Genomic DNA, 7427 nt, shown 5'->3' with positions numbered 1-7427 from the left:
GCCGATTCAATTCTCTCATTGTCAAGATTTGCTGAAATCCATTATGTATTAGTACTGCGCCTTGAAGTCACACTCCGACCCGCGCCTCTCTAGATATTTACTGAGACTGACCGCGTTTCCTTGAATGACTTCTGATACGTGGACCCAGAAGCCGGTGGATGCGACCCGCTCCCCGAGCCCCACGCCGGCTGAAACCCGACAAGCCGATATGCAACACGGCTGTCGTCCCCTGGGCCTCGGCTGTTTAATTAATAAGCAGGCACTTAGCGAGCCAGCCACACGAGGGTCCTTACTGTCACATTCCCAGAGGTGGGGTCCTAACTGAGTCATTAGATACTCAGCCCACATAAACCTCTCTCTGGCACACGCACACCTTCCAGCAGTGTGTGCACCAGGAGTTGGGTTTTTGCTAATGGACTTTTAATGACACCTACTCCTGTCTAATCACCTATTCCAGCATTCCAGGTAGTAGCTCACTGTTTCCGGCGAGGGAATTCTCTCTAATGTGCCCTGTTCACGGCTACACTCTCATTTGCCTCCCCAATTATTCCACACGGCTCTGATTTTCGCCGGCGTCGCCTCCGAGGAGGTAACGTGTAATTATAATCCGAAGGCGTCAACGTATCGGCACAGGAACGAAGCCGTTCGAGAGCCTGATGCCAGCACGTTTGTGTTGATTGAAAGATTAGGGCGATAATAGATGGCGCGTTAACTATTAAGCCACAACACCTTTGTCTGAGACTTGAGATGATGAATACGAAATGTTTTTCATCCTTCTGGAAAGTTGCAGCAGCATAGAATCATCACAAGAACTCAGCATTTTCCCTTCACCCAAATAATGGACTTTAAAATATTAAAATTTTATGCTGTATGTTCAGAAGCAGTGGTTAAAACATTGCATGTGGGTTGTGAGTATTTGCACTTTATCCGGTGATGCATATACATTAATACTTAATCCTGCAAACAACAATGTGCAAAACATTTTATGTAGTATATTGTTTTCAGTGTTGAATTTACATTTTTAACTTAAACTGAGTAAAATGCTCAGTTTGAGCAACAAGGTTTGAATTATTGATGTCTGAACTTCTTGCTCCTGATCTCATTTTGTAAATTAATATTATTAATAATTAATGTCTTTATTGTATTTTCAAGTAACTAGCCAAGTTTGCACCAAAACCACAGACTTTAGAGGATTTCTGTTGAGTTTTCCGAATCAATCTTATAGATGAACGAGATTGTAATCAACAGGACACGGGACCGTCCACACATGCAAACATGAGAGCAGAGTCAGCGTCATGAGAACATGAGAACAGAGTCGCAGATAAATAACTGCTGTGTCCTGTAACATCTGTGCGTTTCTGGTGGACATCTTCAAGGCAGGTGCCACCGCTGTGACCTTGCCTCCTGCCTTTTCCGCTCGCTCCATGTATATTCATTTATTGAAATAAACTACGCGATTCAAGGTCGCTTAGAGCAAGCACAAGGATAAGCATTATCATATATGCAAGGCTGGTGCTGCTTCAAATAGCTACAGTACAGCCAACCCTGCTCTGCACTTTTAGCGGTGATACTTGTGCTTTTATTGAGCACCGATCATCATCAGGCATCGGCCCCACCTTCGCTTCGGTCCCGTTAGTTCAGTTCAGCTTCTCAGTGATGCAAAAATAAATAAATAAGCCCATAAATATGACAGAGGAACATTCACCACCAACGTCACCGAGATGGAAGTCGTGGCTGAAGCTCAGTCTACATAATTAGCTAATTAAAGTGAAGCATTGAGGGAACATATAGAAAGCAAACGCACGTTGAGACGCTGGGAGCAGATAAAACAAATGTATGGTTCATCATTAGCCCTGATTGGCTTCCCCTTTCCTCTCATTATCGCGCCATATCCAATGCTCCGTTTCCTATTTTAAGTGTGAGGGTCTGTCCCTCCGCAAACAACTCTGCTCACTTTTTTGTGTGTGTTTTTTAAAGGCGAGGGGGGAAAAAGCATGATGGGCATCATTAAGATCAGCGGTGCGTGCTGAGGCGTTGCGCTGCTATGGCAACTGCATCCACCATTGTAATGTTCATTACCACTGCACAGAGTTAGTCCTAAACGCACGCACACACACACACACACACACACACACCTCTTTATTACCACCACTGAGCTAACACAGCATTAAACAGCATTAAGAGTAAATGGATAATTTATTAAGCTGAGGGGTGGAGGAGGGGAGTGGATACGACGGTTTAATTCAGAGCACTGAGTGCCTGACATTTTTGCAGCGTGGAGGGGAGGGGGGGGGGGGGGGGGGGGGGGCAATGTGGAGCGGTGCAGGGTTTTGAGTTTAAATGCACTGAATAAGTTTATCTTTTGCGCTGGAGTGGGAGGGAAGCGGCTCTGCCATGTTGCCATGTTCTAATTATTTCTCTCTTTATCCCCTGTGGTCCTCTCTCACTCCCCGTCTTCTGCAGCAATTTGGCAAGATTTTAGACGTGGAGATTATTTTTAACGAGCGAGGCTCCAAGGTAAGTGCGCTGAGGCCAAACAATTATAAACTCTCTCCTCACACACACACACACACACATGCACACACACACTTTATTCATCCCATGCCTCCTTTCTTCACGCGGCCCTGCGTTCTGCCCACTGTCTTCACAGATCTCTTTTACTCCATGTAATAGTTGTGTATAAAACTTGGTGCGAAATACCGTCAAATACTAGAGGACTATCTGTAAGCTGCAGGCTGAGTGAAGTATTGAGGCCCTGTACACAGGCAGTGATGTCACTAATGCAAACATGTGCACATTATATAGACATACAGACACATTCATCTTATCTTGCTACCACATAAGGATTGAAGGATGTGAAGTACTCAGCTGTGTCTAAAGCTCCATGTGCAGCATAGTAATAAGTAGACTGTGTATGTGTGTGTGGTCCAGACGTTCTCACCGTGACTCCACCTGTTTGTCATGACTGTCCCGAGCAGCCTGACGTCTCTCTGGCCTCTGCTTCTAGATTCAAACTCTTCCCGACCTGCAGCTCTGTCATCTCTGCTTTGTATCTCTCCTCTCCTCCCCTCTTGTTCCCCCGTCCATCTCATCCATTCATTTCCTGACTTCCCTCTCTTCCCCACCCCACTCATGGCCACTGCAGGGCTTTGGGTTTGTAACATTTGAAACGAGCGCAGACGCTGACCGTGCGCGGGAGAAACTAAATGGTACAATCGTAGAGGGACGCAAAATAGAGGTGCCTTCTCCTTCCTGTCGCCCACCCTGTTCTTTGACTCCCTCCTCCCCCCTGACTCTCTCTCCTCTCTCTTCCTGCCTGACGTTTCCTGCAATACCCCCCTCCCCCCCCCGTCCTCCTCCATCCTTTTGCTCTCTCCCACCTGCCTGCTGCACCTTGAACGCTGCATGCCGAACCCTGATGCGTAAGTGTGTGTGACACCAGGAGAGACAGATACGTTTGTGTGTGAGTCCGTCGCGCTGCGTTTTGCTTGGTTTCATCATCTTATGGGTTGCGTTTTGTGCCATGTGCATGGAATTCCAGTGGTGTTTGATCTTTGCTTGTGTTGCTAATTGTTAATGTAGATCCTGGGGTTGGTTAAAGTGGATGGAGACCCAACGTCACAACAATTTACAGGAGGAAACTCTTAAAATCATCTGCACTCACAACGTTCAGTTTGATTTTCTACCATATAAAGCATCATACAGTAGTTTGTGTTCGCATGCGTGTTATGACCCATGTGTTTTATTATTTAACATCCGATGTGATCAGGACGCTTCTGTGGGTCGTAACAGCCGGAGGAGCCAGTCCTCACGCTTGTTCGAGCGCTGGCTCCTGAGTTTCCTTCTGCATGCAGCCTTTGCTGAAATGCTACAAAAGAGCAGCATGACGTGCGACGTGGTTGCTGTGCCCACGCTGTGTGTGTCTCCGGGGGGGGGTGTCCACGCGCTGACCTCTGTCTGCTGCTGACAGGTCAACAATGCCACAGCGAGAGTGATGACCAACAAGAAAGTAGCAAACCCTTACACAAACGGTGAGTCCTGCAATCCTCGAATTGCTTGAACAGTAGTTGGAGTGAAGGAATGAAGAGAATCTGGTAGATGATGATCTATGTGAATCCCGTGTGTGTGTGTGTCTCCTGTGCAGGATGGAAGCTCAATCCAGTGGTTGGAGCTGTGTACAGTCCAGAATTTTATGCAGGTAAATAAGTTGAAGACGTGTGAGATCGACCACTTTGTTGATTACCTGAGTCTTTGGTTTGTACGTGTGTGTATGTGTGTGTGTGTGTGTGTGTGTGTGTGTGTGTGTGTGTGTGTGTGTGTGTGTGTGTGTGGTGTGGTGTGTGCGTGTGTGTGTGTGTGTGTGTGTGCTTGTGCGTGTGTGAGCTGCAGTAGCAGCTTGGTTTTATTTGGGAGAAATGCTGAGGCTGTCTGCTTCCCTTAACTGCTCTCCTTTTTGCTCATTAGCCTGAAATCTGCTCATTCCCAGACAGCTTTACAGCACTCTTCTAAATATCCGCCCTGACAGAGAGAAGCGATCCATCTCTTTTATTTCCCTTCACTTCACTCCTCTCCTGCCTTTTCTGGCTCTGCTTCACTACATATAAGTAAAGTGCTGGTGGATGTGTCCACCTCAAACATTTCACATGCCTTATATGATTAATAAAAAATGAGGTCTGCAAATCGGTGCATTTAGTTTTTGTGCCCAATTTAACCAACACCCTCAGTTTTTTCTTAATTAGGTTGCACATTTATGTAAACTGGTGTTTAAAGACGCTTCAGTCCTGGTGGCTCCAGACTTCAAGCCTCTGGTTTTGACCTCCTCAGAGCTCAGGCCAGTGAAGTGTGTGTATCAGCTTTGACCTTTGCCCTCCAGACTGGATGTAACATTATGAAATATGATAACAGCAGCAACTTCACAAAGTAAAAAGTAAAGTGTAGCTTGTTGCATGAAATTAGAGGTTTCATTGTCAGACAATTATATTGGTTTCCATCTTCTTAAAAAGTGAGCACGAGCTTTCGTTTCTCATGCTTCAACTTCAGTTGATGCTTTCATCGTTTGGTGGGTCACTGAAAATGCGTTTATTTCACTCTGATGTTTTGAAACCTTGCTGTTGCATTGTACAGTAGGATGATTATGTTTAGATTGATTTAGAGCCTCGTTACATGCACTATCATAAAACCAGCGTTCTGTCTGGAGCGGAAGTATTAATAACAAACCTACAAACACACATATGCACCATCAGCGGCACAAGAATCTCATATCAATGCGCAAAAATACTAATCAAAATGTATAACCTACACTTTCTGTAAACAACCCCGGATAAATCACCACCAATTCCCGTGCACTTTATGTCGGTATGCATCATGGAGGGCACTTCAGGCCTTTCTGTATCGGTGGATATTGCCTGTTTATGCTTTTTAGAGGACAGCTTGCTGTCAGGAAGAGGGTCCTGCTGTTATTTGTGGGCTATCGCAGCACCATTATAGCACACAGCAGCCATAGCTCATCATCAGATGGGATTCATACTGTACGTCACAACATGGGGCCACAGGAATAACACACATGCATACATATGTAAACACACGACGCTATATATGTGCTGTAGATGTCTGATGTGCAGAAAGGTAAACACGGAGGAGACCTCGGGGAAATGACATACAGAGGCAGCCGGTAAAAGTGTCTACCCCCACCGTGTTTGGGTTTCAAATCTGCCGCGTCAGTGGCGGGTTTGTACTGCGGGAGGAGTGTGTTACGTCCTTCTGGCCTGTAGGTGGCGATTGACTCCCACTTTTGGTCCTGAAACATCGTAGTTGCTTACGTCATATAACCTCTTGTAGAACAACTAATGATCAGGTCTTGGGTGGCCTAGTGGTTAACGTACATGGCCACAACGTTTTTTTGGCCGGGGTTCGAGTCTGAGTGGAAGCAGTTTTTTTATTTTAATTATTGGAAAAACAGCGTCTCATCATCATCATGTGATCACGAGATGACAACGTTGTATTACTTAGTGCATGGATCGCCAAGACCATGAACCGCTGGTCGCGTTATAGTATGAAGTTATAAACGTAAGTAAATTATGGCAAATTATGGCAGTTTAAAACCGAAAATAGGAAGCTGATCGGTGCGCCCTCCCGCGTGCAGAGTTCGATTTGTGGCAGACAAGCTACTGTAACCCGGATTTCTCGCTGTTGGTACGGGCAATTTTCTTTACGTGGTATTCTTCTGTAATGCACCACACGGCAAGAAAGTACGGCGCATGTACACTTTTGTCTTTACGCCGCTCTTATCCAACGCGCGTCACATTTTCCTGTCCCCCGTCAACAAGGACAGGTAGGAACTAATGTTGATGACAAATAAAATCACAGTAGCTAAAATGTCACGTTTCCCAAACATAAAATAAAAAAATAAAAAGGAATACTAACTAAGGTTACACTACTACAATTTTAAAAAGTGAATAAGGATGATGTAGACCAGGGGTCTGCCACCGGTAACACCCACGTTTTAATGAAAAAAAACAAACACTGGGAGCCGCGGAGGGCGGCAATATTATATTATTTGAGAACATTCAACATTTGTTTTTAATCCAAAGAAGACATAAAAGTCGGGGCTCAGAGATCTAACCGATGCTAAAACATTGTCAAGGGCATCGACAAGGACAGCTAACTCGCTTTTCCCTGCTTCAAACAGCTGCTGTAATTGAGAGCAACCCGTGCGGCATCACCGGTCAATCTGGAAACGTATTCATTTTTTTTTGTAAATAAAAATAATGTTTGCCCTGTTCAAACCTGCATGGGGAATAAAAAAGATTCTGATTCTGAAAGTGGCTGAGCAACTTCGTAGGAAACACATTTCATATGGTACAGGTGAAAGGGACACTAAAAACCCAACGCAGCCGAGGCTGCAGCAGCAGAGAAACGCAGATCTGTGTCCTGCGTGTTGATGCGTGTTTCCCCTCCCCCAGTGTCCCTGCTGTGGGACGTGGATGGCCACGCCCACTTTCATTCACCAGACGGACATGAAAGAGGGAATAACGAAATAAACAGCTGGTTAACTTCGTAGGAACACAGCTGTAGCTCTGCAATGACTTTATGTGTTACAGGTGAAAGGAGTAATAACGAAATAAACAGCTGGTTAACTTCGTAGGAACACCTTGTAGTAGGAACTGGTATATTTAGAAAACCCAGTAGTACTAGTGTTAAGCTGTGTGAACTGGGGAGGAGACGGCAGCAGCGACTGAAGAGCGACTGAATAGAGTTGATGTCTTCCCCGCTGACAGGCGCATTCATTTGATAATGCACGTACCTTGGCTGACAGTTCAGTTGAAAAACACACTGAATCTTTATTAAACCGTCCCTCAATAACATCTATGAACTGCAGTTTCTTCCTTGATTATCCATGATTATTATGAAAGAAGCGCAAATCTTCG

The sequence above is a fragment of the Betta splendens genome, chromosome 1 (assembly GCF_900634795.4).
Source record: "Betta splendens chromosome 1, fBetSpl5.4, whole genome shotgun sequence".
NCBI lineage: Eukaryota > Metazoa > Chordata > Actinopteri > Anabantiformes > Osphronemidae > Betta > Betta splendens.
This window is presented reverse-complemented; position numbering follows the sequence as displayed.